Here is a 16,342-nt window from a genome sequence, read left to right as displayed (position 1 = left end):
TACTAGCCCTTACCAAGGGCAAAAAGAAAACTGTTTGTAATCTGGGCCATTTGAAAGTGTGGTACTTTTAAGTCATCCTCATGTGCCTCACTGGGATAAGCCCCCAGGATTCAAAAGTGTGTAGAAAAGGAAGACAGACATCTTTAGGATGCAGAGGTTTAGGTTAAACCTGTGCCCTGCACAGATATTTCAAATAAATATTTTTCAGCTGGCACTCCTCCTTCTGTATGTCTTTCATTTGGAATAAAAGCTGATAGATGCAGAGGAAGAGGAGGAGGCAGTCAGAAAAACAGGGGCTGGCTGGTAGAAAAAGTACTTATCAAGGGTGTGGGAAACTGAGGCTGGAGGCCTCATAGGTATAGCTGAGTTTAAAAAATGAAAACAACATTGGCAAGAGAAACTGGCCACTTAAAACCAGACTTTGGTGGGTTGTGAGGGCCAGAAGACAGACTGGCAGCGGCGCTGGGCTGTATTTCAGAGGGAGCAGCTCTTTGTACACCAATGTTGTGTGCATTGTACAGAAAAGTAGAAAAGGGCTGCATGAGGGTGTGGCAGCAAGAAGGGTGTGAGATGAAGGCATGTAAGCCTCCGTGAGAAATTTTATTCACTTTAGCTGGTATTTTTATTGTGTGTTTTGAATAAAGAAAATTGGGTGAGGAGTACGCTGGAAAAGGAATGAGCACTGAGTGTGGGGAACAGCTGGAGCATTTCTGACATACACTTCTTTTACTTGCCACCCTATTTATGGGTCTGTAGGAATGTGGAGGGAGAAAAAAAGTTTACTGCTTTAATATTTCTTGTGAGCAAAATCCATACAGGATCCATCTCGGAATGTGAGAGCAGAGAACAAAAGGATGTGTCTCTGTGCCAGTTTGTGATGATTAACTTGAGTCCATGGTTTGTCTATATTATGATTTAAAGTTGCTGGACTCTTTTCCCTTAGGTGTTCTTTATATATATAGACATACATAAAACCCTTCCACTCCAAATATTAAATACAACTTTTAGAGGAAAAATCACTCTGAATTTAGTTAAACAGATTTTTGTGTGTGTGTTTTTGTTTGTTTGTTTGTTTGGGGTTTTCTAGTTAAATATTTATTTAGATTGCATTTTTCTTGGTTTTATGACAAGGGTTAACAGAGGGTCCGTTACAAATAGTCTTCCAAGTACAAATAGTCTTTCTCCTGGCATATAACCAAGCATTAAGCAGAATGAAGACTTGTTCTGCCATGTTTTATTGGGCAGTGGAGGTAGAAACATTTCCTTAGTATCAGTAGAGGTGAAGGGAGCAGAGGAAAACTGAGCCTCTTGCTCACAGTCTTCTGTGGGATAATATACAAGTAATTTGCAAGTCCACCCTGCATCACAAGGCTATTTGCAGCCTGGCACATGCTGAGACCACATGCCTGGGTTTCAGTACACGAAGGGAGATTTGCAGTTGGGTTAGAGACAGGAGAAAGATAGGGGAGAAGATCCCTCTCAGATGGGGATGAAAATGGAGGGAAAATCCAGGTTTGGCACAATATCTCCCCTTTTTCCCTGTGTCTGATGGGGGATCAACATATAGAAGGAAACCTGATGCACTGTGAGGATACTTCATGAGCCACAGGTCCTGAGAAATACCAGCTTTGCACCAGAGCACTGAAGGGTGTGAAGAATCCATGGTTAAATGTGCCAGCTGTGATGCTCATTGGGGCTGTGAGAGATTCTGCTGAGAAGGAACATCTAAAAAAGGGAGATTGAGCTAGCAGCAGAATAATTTGGTCTCCAATTAGCATAGTTTCTTGAAAAAGAGACCCTCACCACCTTTACACTGTCTTAATAGTTTCCACCAGATCTGACAATATGAGTAAGTAAGAGAAATTCAACCTTCATTAAAAATGCAGTTTTGAGTCCTCATCATTGATGTCATAAGGGGATGCTGGTGTCAGCTTAGGCTAGCCATAAAATTGTAACTGTATTAAACAGACAACTCCTTGTTTGATTCAATAACTGGCTATAGAAACAATTTAAATTACTTCTATAGAGGATGTGATCAATTAGAAAAATAAATCCAGTCTGTTAGAGGTTTTTTTATTCACTGCTCTCGAATTCTTGTGCAGTTAAAGGTCTGTGAAAAGCTAGTTTCACTCCAGAAGCCACAATTCATTTGTTCTAGAGAGAAAGTTCATTTTGGGATTAAATTGTTATAATTCTGAAGCACTGAAGCCAACAGCAATTTTGTAGATGATTTGAATGGGAACATGAAGAGGTCTTTCCTAAAGATGTAGTGTACAATTTTGTGGTTGAATAATCATACAAAAGACCAATCACAAAGTTAAAATAGCACTTTCCTTATGTGAAGTAATTAACCCATAATTCTTTGGGCAATTCATAGCTTAGATTGCAGAGAGACAGATAGTTTTTAAGAACTAATAATTTAGGAAAAGTGCTATAGTTTGAATGGCTAACGTAAATCTTTTGAACACCAAATATTTGACTTAAATGATTTAGAGATGTTTTTTCTAGCTCTGTATCTGATACATCACCAGAGAATATAAATAATCACATTTAAATGTAAATGTACATTCATAATGCTTATCAGATAATATACTTTCAACAGTAGTACAGTATTTCAGAATGCAAGTAATAAGTATATGATAAAACAATAGTATAACAGTTTTGACATTTCAGTACAGTCAGAAGTAGCTTTATTCTCAAGTACAATTAATTTTGCTCTTTATTTGCTCTTAGGATGAAACATTTATGTCAGAATTGAAGATTAACATAGTATAATAGCAAAAAACGGGGGTAAAATATGGTATCAGTTTGTATAATGGCATGTTATATGCAGCTGTTTTGAATTATATTACCTTTTTATTGATGTGTCCAGAATTTTTTTCTTGCAGCTTATACATGTGGGGGCTTTTAAACATACAAAGTATAGCAAATTGCAGATGAATTGGTCCAGGAGGATACTTTACAAAAAAAAAAAACAAAAAAAAACCCCCAAAAAAACTCTCTTAAGGTATATTGTTGAAATTAGAACATGAAAAAAGATGGACATACCAGAGGAAACTTTGACCTACTGGAATTCCATTTAAACTACTGTAACAGTAGTTAGATTGTGAAGTCAGATTGTTGCAACATTTACTTCTTGATAAGACTTTTACTTGAGCTACTCAGGCAATGTTGAGAAATAATTACATCACTTAGCTGTTTAATGTAGCTTTTCAAACTATAATTCAGTCCTTGTCTTCAAGGCTAAAAATTACAGATATTTTACTTGGATTAACCAAAATATACATACAACCCTGGAGTAGAAGCGGGCGTCAAAGACAAGGTACTGACTGTTAGGTAAATAAAACTGGCCTGGGTATATACAGGTAACCTTTCCTATACCATTTTGAAGTAAATCAGATGTGTCTTACCTTGATTGTGTCAAAATGGTGGGCTGGCATTAGATGCACTGAGATGTAGCTGTATTCTTGTACTAATAAAAACAAATCCTTGGAAGAGGCAATCTGACTTGCCTTCCAAACGGGAAGCCTGCCACTAAAATGCTGCAGTTATAGTTATAGAACCATATAATTTACATTAATTGGTTTTCCTTTTTGGATTTTACTGGCTACTGCTAGTTTTCTGAAGCTTCATTTTCTATAAGAATTACAGTCTTCTGTAATGTACTATTTGAATAAGATGTACAGTATTGGTAGCAGAATTATGAAGTTCCTGATGTTTATTGTCAGTACAAGTCAAAACTGATTTGTAGAGGGTCACAGATAGATAATCCTAAACTTTACTATTTTTCCCATTTCAGGAAGTCTTGTAGGTGCATTGGTACTTATATCACTATATTGGTTATTGACGCGACAGGATTAGGAATTTCTGAGGGCTCCATTCCATTACGCACAAGAGGAAAGAATTTACAACATGAATAAAGGTGGCACACAAATTAGGTAAATAAGAAGCATTTTTAATTTCACATTTTTACATTTCAAAGACAAATATATGCCTCTCATTTTACAGGCATAGAGATATAAATTTCACAGCTCATTTTTACATTTTGAAAACAAAGAAAGAAGGCATAGGAAGATGAAATGGGCTCCTGAAAAGACTTGTTTTAGAAATAAAGTCAACTAGTTTTTCAAAAAAACTCTTTCATTATAAGTATTATGAAATAACTGCAAGAATAATGCAATATTTGCTTCTCTATCAGTTTACATCCTTTCTGTAGGTAACTTTTTTTATTCAGTATATTAATTTATTTCATTTTTTAACCCAAAAAATGAGGAAAAAAAATCCTCCACTTTCAGAGAGGCCTGACTATTTTCAGAGTTGTCTGAAATTTCTAGTACAGAGGACATCAAGAATATGAGTGTTCAGGGGTTTCCTACCTATATGAAATACCAATGCTATAAGTTCTATCTCTCTGGAAAATATTTCCATGAGGTTTCAAAATGATAAGAGCATTTGAAAGGTGACCAAAATGCAGTATTCATATTTTAAATGTCTGTAGTTTGTTTGAATCTTGGCAAGAGCGGTTCATAAAAATAAAAACAGTATAGCAGAGAATGTGTAACTGCATGGAATAAGAATATTTCAGATTTTATCTGTCTGTTAGCATTACAGTTAGGGGAGGTGAAGAGATTTCTTTCCAAATTCATGTATTGAATTTACCACTTAAAAAAAACTTGATAAAAACTATTTTGAGCTCCTCTGAAATTTTGCACAGCAAAGTGGGGCATGATCTAGAACAGGCCAACACATACAGGGTCACGCTCGTGCTACCACAGATATGCTTTAATGGCTGATTGCGTGTCCACCACATCACATTTGGAAGTCTTTCAGATTGCTGCCCTGTTTCCAAATAAACTTATAGAAAAAGGAAAGAGACAAAAAGTCTGTCTGAAAAGTTTAATAAAAAGCAAGGTAAAATGACCTGCTGATAGAGACTGAGCAACAATTTCGGATTTACTTTAACTCTGAACAAAGGATTCATGCTTGTGAGTACTGGTAGGGATCTGAAGCACTATGGGAAATATAGGACAGAAGCTGCGTGTTTCTGTCCTGCTGACCTTGATGCTCACAAAACTCTTCCATGAGACAAATTGGAAACATGCTTTTCATCAGTTACCCCATTTCAACTTCAGGGAAATCAATTACTGGGGAGGACAGGAACAACAGAAGCATGAGGATTTATTGTGGCAGAACTTAAGATTTTCTCTGCTTGAGTGGCTTCTAAAGAAACCACTGCAGTCACAAAGGTCTGATTCTTTTTATTCTACAAGTTATTTGCAAAATCAGGAATGGAAAGAAGTTGTTTGAAAAAGAATATATATTGGGGAAAAAAACCTCTGTATATCTTTGGTTTTGAACTAACAGTGGGAACCTGATTTATACTTACCGTTCTGTGACCACTTCTGTGCTGCTGCAATACCATTACTTAAAGTCAGTGACTAAAAAGCAAAGCAAATCTTATGGTTGTATGAAGCTTAACAGACCGATGTTCTCTCACGTCCTTCCTCTCTACCTGCTGAGTTAGGCACAGTGTCTGAAGACATTTGATAGGTATCCTTAGAATCCTGAAAAACTAGGTGCTTTCTCTTAGCTCATCTTCTAGCTAAATTGTATACACAAATAAAGAGATGTAGGCATACCTAGATATTTTCATCTTTTCTGAAGGAAATATCTGATATAGATGGGGTGAACCTCACTTTGAAAGTTTTTTTCTCCCTTTGTGAATTATAGAAAGGAACTAGATATCTAATCTAGTGTGGAAGTATTGTTTTAGACGTGTAAAGATACCTAAGACAAAACCTGCTTCTGGTTTACTCTAGGTTCCCTCTCTGATGCCACTTGAAGATCACTCTAGAAGTATAGAAGAGGGTATATTTGTAAAACTCGAGAACAGTGTAAAATTGCAGTATACATTACACAGGCCCTTGTTAGTCTAAGGTGTCCCATTATCTTCACTGTATGATCGTAATGAGAAATCTGATTATCATCAGACTTATCAAGAAGCCTTTTTTTTTTTTTAAATAGAGGTTTTACTTAGTGTGAGAGTAGATATTTACTTGAGAATGAAAGGAATGCTTCAAAGGAAAACATTTATTCCTATGTTTATTAGCCATCACCTACAGTATCTTCTGAGTGTTACAGTTCTAGCAGTGGCATGATACAAGACACAGAGCCTTTGTGAATATAGCTTCTTGGGTTGGGTTTGTTTTTTTTTTCATATCAACATACTCATAGTAAGTATGGTATCTCAAGTATATCTCTGACCCTCATAGTTATACATGGCACATAAGAATGACCTGGAAGGCAACGTGGACAGCTAAATTTATGAAGACCACTTTCTGACTGTAAAACATCTGCTTGAGGATCCCGCCAAAAATCCATTGTTGGCTGGCTGGTTAGCAATTACATGCAAACATGCTGTACCTGTATGTCAAATACAAACCAGCTGTAAGATCACTAGTGCTGATTCATCTGCAGAACACACCATAAGCAATTCATTTGACTTACGATGAGATAGAGTTGAGTTGCGTGATGAAGAAACAAGAACAGTAAATCGGCTGCCATTCAGCTATGTCTTTAACTGAATGAACATCCTTGGATAACACACACACATGCCGTTGAACTATTACTTACATACAGGAGCTTTGAAAGGGTGAAGGAAATAAACTACTGAAACTGTGGTGCCTTTCACACAGTTAATTGATCAGAAATTAGGTTTTCTAAGCATGTGTTTGCAGCAATGTTTACAGACACTCACACAATTTTAATACTAACCATTGCATCTGTTCATGTTGGCAAACTCAAGTCCAGCTTGGTCTGAGCTCTTCTGGACTGCAGTGTAAATCCTGCTGAGCTCTTCAACTCCATGGGATTAGAGGCTCACAAATCACAGATGAGAGCAGAGGTCAAAGCCACAGTATTTCAGGGGTCTTAAACTGAGATCCTCAAAATCTCTCTGGTCCTGCAGATTGTTCAAGTCATTCTGCATTAAAGGTTTGGGAAAATGCTCTTTTTTTTTTCTTTTGCTTTTGTGCTCAGATGTTAAGCAGTGTATAACTAGCAGCTATTAACGAAGTAACTGTATTCCATTAGAAATCAACACACTAGCATTCAACTCAAAAAAGCTGTCAGTGATTCCAGGCAAAGGGTTAGAATGGAAACCATTAAAACCATACCTTTTGTTGCTAAAAGTTGTGGAAGAAATATGCAATATAATTATGTCTGTTCTAAAGGAAGCCATCTGTCTAGTTTCTCTAGTACTAAGCAACACTGATTATGCTCAGCAACCAGTATGTATTGTATTCACATATCACGAGACCCTTGTTAACTTCAAAGGATTTGGGTTTATGCCCTTAAAGTCCTAATCTATAAGACCTTTGCTGTTTCCTTTGGGTCACAACTCTTCAACTAAACAGAAAATGTTATCAGGAAGTTCTTTTCCTTTCACTCATCTTTCTCTTAAATTTTGTTTTTCCTAACCTAGATTTTTTTTTCCCCTTTCTTTTTTATTATTCCACTAAATAACTCCTCTTCTATTAACTATCCTCATCCTTGGAATGGACTTTTCAGCCACTGTTTCCTTTAGTTAGATATGTTAGGATCCTTAATATTTAAAAGGTTAACTTTTATCTCCCCACCCCCCCCACCCCCCCCTTAATTTTAATCTTGTGCCTCTCTATACTACCAGGTTAAAGCCAGGGCTGGAACTAGAATTGTTAAAATACCACGAGTATTTACGATCTGTCTGGAACTTTCTGAAATACTGTGAGAAAGCCCATTCTTGTGTGATTTCCAGCTTGGTCTTAAGATTCAGATAAGATCAGGATAACAATCCAAACTTTTTAGTGATGTTGATCCAAATCTTCTGAGATTTCTTCATCACTATAAAAAGGCACATATACACTATGTAGTGTATGTATCAGTTCAACGTGTTTTGTCCTCCTATGTTTTCTCATCATATGCCCCATCCAGTTTAGGTCAATGTCCTTTAGCATCATTAATATATTGAAACAACTTTAGCCTGTTTTTCTTGACCCCAAGATAACAAAACATGCCAAAAGTTATAAGACCATGTTCAGACTCTTGAGGCACCCACTTTTGTTTCTGAAATGATGAGCAAGTCACTGTCTACACTGTCCAACCCTGGCTTCCTACTCAATGGAAGAAAGTAGCTCTGACATCTAAATTTCCCACGTTTAGTAACAGACAAGATCACGGCCCATAGAAATCAGGTCTATCAAATTTTGGCAGAAGACCCACCAGAAAAGATGGTTACCTATTAAGTCCAGCGCAAAATCACCACCATCACAGCACTCTAGCTACCAGGTAAGCCAATCTACAGAGAAGGAGCTGTGATCATCTTCTGCTCTTCCATATTGCACACAGCTAGATAAGAAACTATTTCACAATCATAAAAAAGTCCATGTTTTTATGCCTGCTTAAACTGTCACATCTCAAATCTTGTGTTGCCTGGTATCACATCAAAGTCAGATGCAATTGACAACATAGGTGAATTAATAAAAAACACCCTTGTCTGTTGAAGTAAGTTTTGAGGGAAAAAACCCTCACCTTGGAATAGAACATTTTAAAGAGGACCATGAAGATGATCAGAGGACTGTAGCACCTCTCCTATGAAGACAGGCTGAGAGATTTCATCCTGGAGAAGATGAGGGTCTGGGGAGACTTTATAGCAGCCTTCCAGTATCTGAAGGGGGCCTACAAGAAAACTGGAGAGGGACTCTTTATGAGGGAGTGTAGTGATAGGATGAGGTGTAATGGTTTTAAACTGAAAGAGGGGAGATTTAGATTAGATATTAGGAAGAAATTTTTTACTGTGAGGGTGGTAAGACAGTGGAACAGGCTGCCCAGAGAAGCTGTGAATGCCCCATCCCTGGAAGTGTTCAAGGTCAGGCTGGATGGGGCTTTGAGCAACCTGGTCTAGCAGGATGTGTCCCTGTCCATGGCAGGGGGGTTGGAACTTGATGATCTTTAAGGTCCCTTCCAACCTAAACCATTCTATGACTCTATGACTATGAGATAAAATTATGTTTCAGCTGCATTTGCCATCATCACTATGCCAGTCTTCTGTTGTGAGCTTGGCTGGTTTCTTTCCCTTTGGCTGTTATGAGCATTCTTTGCTGAACTATATACTTTTAACAATCTGAAAGTCTTATGAACTCCTCTACTTATTCTTGGCAGCTTCTCTTCATGTTGAAGAGAAAAGGAAAATTTTAACATATCAAGTATCTTTTTGTATCTTGTTCTGTTATATTACATTGTACTCTGTCTTATCTCAAATTCTAAAACTGATAGGAGTTGGATACCCTGTATTCTTTTTCAGTTGCTAAAAACTAGAAGGGCCAGGCCTGTGAATATGGGTGATATATTTTCCACTGGTTTCCATTAAAATACATTGTTCTTCATAATGATAAATTAACTAAGCAGAGATACCTGTGTCTAATTTCAGCTACCTTTTTTTTTCAATGGTACAATATATATTTGTCTGGTTGCAATAGCATCCAACAGATTTTGAATATTAGGTGATGAAGGGTAGATCCCCAAATGTTTGAAAGTTCATCTCAGATAAGCACTCAGAAATCTGGCTGTGTGACATACCTGCTAAGTCCTTTTCAGTCTATAAAATAACAGAAGTGGAAATTTAATGTGAGCAATGTTTACATGAGTTCTCTGGTACATTGCAATTTTAGCTGGATTTATGCAGTTCTTTGTTTTTAGTTTTCATCTTTTCGTTCCTTTTCTTTGCCTTCATGTTGGATTTAGGACTTTGTGGCTGCTTTTTTGGGTGAAGGCTCGTGAGGGGAAGGGGTCTCTTTCTAGGCTCAAACCTTTAAATGTCAGGCCAGATTGTGGTCTTCAAATCTGTATGAGAATCCCTTCTTTCAAGTTCTTATTCATTCTAAGCAGAAGATGAACTAACGATTTCAGCAGAACCTTTCTTTTCCTCAGAAACCTCTTGATATAGACTCTTTGTAGGTGTCGTGATTTCGGCTGAATTTACCAAAACCAGACCAACAGATGGCCCTTCCCCCCTCTTCTCCCCGCCCAAAAGAGAAGAGAAGAGGAGAAAGAGATAAGGAGATTCAGAAGTTTAAAATGAACTAAACTACTTTAATGAAGAAATAATATTAAAATAAAAATAAAGAAGAAAATAATGAAATAGATCCAATATATACAAAACAGTATCAAGCTCCCAGGATGACAGTCACATCACCGGCAGGCACTGGGGAAGTCCCAGACTGGACTCAGTGACGAATGGGAACTGGATTCCAGCTCTGGAGTCAGAAACACACGGATCGGGATCAAAGGCAGATGAACAGACAGAGTCCTCTCTGGACGTCGGCCATCGCAGGAAGGGGCTGACCCTTTGATCCCTCAGCCTTTATACTGAGCATGGGGCAGATGGGATGGAATACCCCAGTTGGTCAGGTCTGGGTCACCTCTCCTGTCCACTCCTCCCCACCGATGTGACCCCTCTACGTTTTTTCCGTTTCCGACCCTCTAAGGGGGCAAATAACGAAATTGGCTGACCTTGGTTGTTATGGCAATAAGTATAAGCAAGGGCCTCCCTGCATACCATTCCTTGGCATGGAGCACAAACATTGGTCTTATCATTCTGAGAACGAGCAGTTTTCTCCACAATATGCCGTTAATTTCAGAGAGTTAGAGGAGGCCTAGCTAGGATGTAAAGTTACAGAACAGAAAATTGGTTCGGTTTTACTTCAAACCGGGACAGTAGGTTATCATCTTATTATGATATGACTTATTTACATAATAATTTTTACATGAACCAATCTATTTTGGGATTAACTTTTTTCTAAGGCAGGTCCAAAAACAACTTTAGACAAAAAACTTTGTAGTTCAGCTTCACCAGAAGTGTGGGTCTTACAGACCAATCTGGAGATGCAGTGTCTTATGAAAAGGTGGTCTTTCTCATATGTTCAAAGGGAAAACCAGGGCTTGGACCAAATCTGCAGAGAACAATTTAGATCCTGTTAACAATAGAGAAAACACAAAAAGTTTTTTTTATAAGAAAGATGTTGCAGACATATCATGTATGCTTCTCCAAACTATGCATAGACCTTTTATTCACCAGCATGATATGAACTTTCTGTTTCATTTGACGGCTTTAGCTTAATTTAATCTTTCCATCCCTCATCCACTATTTTTTTTGTGACACATAACTACAGTCCAGCTGGTACAGTTGGAGAGGAAGGCTTGACCTAGGTGAGAGAAGAGTCATTCAGACTCCCTCTGGGGACTGCACCAAAGAACTTGGAGGAGCAGGAAAGTTAATAGGTGAGTTCCAGTGGGATAGTGGAAACTTAGAAAATGTAAAGGGGTTCACAGTTTCCAAAAATGAATTCCCTTTGCCATAAATCATTCAATGACATAGGCTCAGGTCCTGATTTAAAGAATGTTTTCTTTCTATATCTCAGGGGTCACCAATGTTTCTTTACTCAAAGATTAAAATTTATCTGGTTTTGTATTTATTGAGAACAAGTACAATAAGAGAGACTTCTTATATAGCTATGAGAATAAATATGTACCACATTACATAGGAGAAATTTCACAAGCAGTTGAGGACATCAAAGGCTAATTTACAATCTAGTACTCTCGTATCACAAACAATTAATTGATCAGTATTATTTGTATGAAGAAGGGGTCCAAAATCTTGTCAGATCTGAAAGATACTGTGCTATGCAAAGTTTTTAAGCACATGAAAAAACGTGGCTCATGGTTCAAAGAAACAACACAAAGCAGTGTATATATAACAAATGTAAGGAAAAAGGGATGAATGACAGGAATAGCAAAATCATCTGCATTGTGGAAAAATCATTTAATAGTTCTGGTCCATTGCATGCCAATGGACAAGCTGGCCCTGTTCATGTTAGCCATGTAGACAAGCCAGCTGCAACTGAGGGAACAAGCCAGAAGGGCACGAAATTTCACTAAAATGGGAACTAATATTTGATATCATGCAGAATTCCTCATGAGATCATGATAAGAAAAACTTATTGATCTGGTTTTGCTTGTTTTCTGTCATACCTTTGCGCCAAAGCACTTTCTCTGGAATACTTTGTTATTATTCAGAACTGTCTTTTCCTTCATATATAAGAGATTTGGCACAATCTTAGTATCAGCTGGCTAGCTCAACATCTTCTGATATGCTGAATGAATCAACAATTTGAAATAATCAGTCAAAATTTTCTTATCTGGTGTTCAAAGAGGACCAGTGAGCTCTATGCCATGAAGGTCCTGCACTTGGGTCACAACAACCCTATGCAGCACTACAGGCTTGGGGAAGAGTGGCTGGAAAGCTGCCTGGCGGAAAAGGAGCTAGGAGCGTTGGTCAACAGCCGGCTGAATATGAGCCAGCAGTGTGCCCAGGTGGCCAAGAAGGCCAACAGCATCCTGGCCTTTATCAGAAATAGTTTGGTGAGTAGGACTAGGGAAGTGATTGTTCCCCTGTGCTCAGCACTGGTGAGGCCCCACCTCAAGTACTGTGTCCAGCTTTGGGCCCCTCACTACAGGAAAGACATTGAGGTGCTGGAGCATGTCTGGAGAAGGGAAACAAAGCTGGTGAGGGGTCCAGAACTCTTTCCAACCTAAATGATTCTGTGGTTCCATGAAAGAATTCTCTTCCAATTCAGAAGTCCAGTGCTGACCATTTCTACATAGGATATACAGTTCTTTGGCAGAGTTTGAAAATAATGATTCCTCAAAAAAAAGTATTGTTTCTCTACTTCTGTTTTTACATTTTAAAAGTGTACATTCATGTTTCATAGTTTACTTTTCTTCCAAAATCTGTGTTTCATATGCTTCAGCTTAGGGATATTTAAGTACATGTCTATAGTATCAAACTACTTAATTATTTAATACATACGTTCACTTTTTGACATGTCATCAAATGCCACCCACATATCAAATTATTGTACATAAAGTCCAAATACACAGCTTAAATTCTGACTCTCATAAACCTTTGTATATGTGCCTATAAGCATGCTTGAGTATGCAGAGAAATTAGTTTCTAGTATATGGATGTCTACATTCTACTCCAAAATTTCCATGTAAAACAGAGTGAGAGAAAAGCATGTGAATGTTTTCTTGTACACTTGCTCTTCTCCCTTACTAGGATATAGAATTCTCCTCTGGAATGGGATTTAAAAAAAAAAAAAAAGTATAGTGGAGATGTGATTTATATTGTGCATGTAGCGCCAGTTATGGCAAAATTGTTATCAAAAAGGAAGGGTTTGCAGGTTTGTTTTTTTCCAAAAGACAGTCAGAGTCCAGATTCAATTAAACTTCTCTGGAAGTTCATGCGGCAGCCAGATACACTCAAATGACTGTACTCTGTCCTCTGGTCTCATAAGGTTCCTTCTCGCTCCATTATGTGTCTGGTCTCTGGCAAGCACAATAGCCTTGGCAGGTCCTTGATGAAAATGCAGTCTGAAATGAAGCTTCGACCTGGTTCATCACTAGTTTTGAATGAAAGAATTTACATCTGGAAATTGCAGAAAGGCCGTAATTCACACTGAAGATAAATTTTGATGTATAACATAAATAGAATTGAAAAGTTTGCGTTGTTTCAACAGATTGGTCTATTAATGTATGGCCTGGTGTAGCCAGCTGTAGATAAATATATATATACACATGTATGCACATAGATATGTATATACATGAACTTGTTACAAATACTGCAGCTCTTAGAATGACAGAGTCAATCCTGGAAGGGAAATTCAAATTTGAAACAAGAAGTATTTTTGTCCAGCTCCTAACTGTAAAAGGTAAAGAAATATTGAAGGGTTTTCTCTGGATAGAGTTTTAAAAAGAGTATGGTTTTCCCTGTTACTGATTAGTAGTTATATAATTTTATCATAGTCCCTCCTTATTCACTGTACAAATATCCTCATTAGATATGACTTTAATAATGGGTGGAAGTCTGGCTACATTAAGGAGGGATTTCTGACCTTGACGAACTGAGAGTTTCAAAAAGATTATTAAAATTGGAGAAAAAAATTATTTACAAGGTAATGTTATGGTTATGTGCAAATGTTCCATCTGAACACTAACACCTCATTTGCCAGCACAGTCCCTGAACCACCGCCTGAACTGTGATGAAATAAAAGCCATACCAGACTGCAAAGTCAGAGCTTAGCTCACAGTACAGATGTATACTTAAAGAAATACTTACAAACAACTTCCCCAACAAGGGTTGAATGTGTAGTCCTTGAAGCTGAAAGTTTAATAAGCATCTAAAAGCCACATTGTATAAACTGGTAGGAAATGCTCACTTTAGGCCTAATGACTTTTCTCTAATTAAATTGTACATAATTTATAGCAGATGAAAGCCCCCTTGCTGACTGTCATTTACTGTGTGGTCATTCCCTACCTTGTATTTGTCCAAACATTCTTCTGAATTATCCAACTGTTAAACTATTTGGTGTCAAAATGTTTCTGGATTGGTACTTAGAGTTTTTATGTTTCTTGCTTAACTTTGGTCTGTAGTTTCTCCATACATAAATACATCAACCTATATTAAAAACAGAGCCTTTATCTGCACAAGTTGCTTGGGGAGTAACTTTCCCTCGTCTATAAGACAAGAAAAATCATTGTTTTCTCTTTGATTTAGAGAGCTGATTTATAACGGTTTACTTTTAAAGCTTCTGTTTCAAATGTGCTAACTCTGGAGTTTTTATATATTGCCCAGATTTACTTACCCATGTTTAGGGTCTGATTTATAAACTGTGTGCCTTCTGACTCAGCAGGAATCTTTGATTTAGGACAACACATTCCAAGAAACTTTTTTAGTAGCTTAGTATTTAACTGAATTCAGAGAAATTACAAATGGGCAAATGTGAGTTCTTGTTCATGTTTTGGTTTTGTTTTCTATTTCAGAGCTTTTAATATAATTGAATATATAAGGGAAAAAAAATCACCATGAGAATAAGGGAATACCAAAAAAGTAAATTTAACCACAGCCCTTCAGTAACTAGTTTCTGAGCTTTTGAACGTAAGTGGAAGTAGGTTTCTAAATCACCTAACTACATCGGAAAATACTTCTTTTTACCTCTGCTACTGAAAAAAAGCCTTTTTCTGTATGTACTTAAACGGATTCACTGTCTATGCTTCCAGTTTGCTTCTGAGCCATCAACATTTTGCAGATGATTTCTCCAACTGGGGTTAGATACACACCTTTATTTCTCATTATTGGCACAAAAAGGCCCTGCCAGAGATGTCTGGGATGTACATTTATGTTAGCTGGTTCAGAAGAAACAGTTAAAAAATTGCACAGAGGTAATACCATGTTCTCTGTTTTTCTACCTATTAACACAAAAGTACGAATATATGACATGAATGTATATGACATGAATTATCTGTTTCTGTTTACTAACCAGAAACTTTAAAGCATTAGCAACTGCTTATAGTTTGATATGGTCTGTAGTATGAATGGTAAAAACAGCTTTTGGGGAGTAAAATGTCATTAATCTGTCATGGTTTAGGCTGGGCTAGCCACTAAATGAATGACAGAATGTCATATGAGACAGTCATATGAGAATTCTTATTCCCCAAACGTAAAAGCCACAATTTTTGGTCACTAATATTTGGGGGGGGGGGGGGGGGGGGGGCGGGCGGAAAGTAACATAAGAAAGCAGTCTCATTATTATATCAGTTTGCACTGTGATTTTATGTGTGTGTGTTTATGGTCTGTCCACATTCTCTTTGTGATGCTTTTGTGGTCAATCTCTGAGTCAGAGTGGATTTCGAGAGTAGCTGTACAGATAACCAGAATAATTTTGTTGGGCCCAGGAAACAGTGTAGGATTCAGAAGATCTAGAGGTTTTAGAAAATGGGCCCTGTCCCTGACTTCTTCAGGCTGCTTGAGAGTGTCATCACTGTTTATTGCCCAAGGGCTGTGCAGGTAGCAGCAGCAACAGCAGTTATAGCCGGATCCAAGAAAGGGCAACGAGAGCAAAACACTTTGCACCTATGCCCATACAACTCTCAACTGTAAAGTATCACAGGATGACAAGTCTAATTGTAATCATTTTATAGAGAGCTATCATAATTACAATTTTTCCCCACAGATGCACAAATTAATGCTGTGTGTTCAAGCAAAATTATTCAGGACTTGAGTACAACCATAATTTTAAAGAAATATAAATCACAACCTATTTTTGAAAGTGAGTAATGAAATTTTTAGACATTTATCTGATTCAGAAAATCAGGATTTTTATCATGATACATTTATTAAAAGTGGTAAGATGTATAGGAAATTTTAAGCTTCTGTTCTGAAAACATATTGGTATTTTAAAAAAACATT

The sequence above is a fragment of the Numenius arquata genome, chromosome 9 (genome assembly GCF_964106895.1).
Source record: "Numenius arquata chromosome 9, bNumArq3.hap1.1, whole genome shotgun sequence".
NCBI classification, from domain to species: domain Eukaryota; kingdom Metazoa; phylum Chordata; class Aves; order Charadriiformes; family Scolopacidae; genus Numenius; species Numenius arquata.
Note: the sequence above shows the minus strand (reverse complement) of the source record.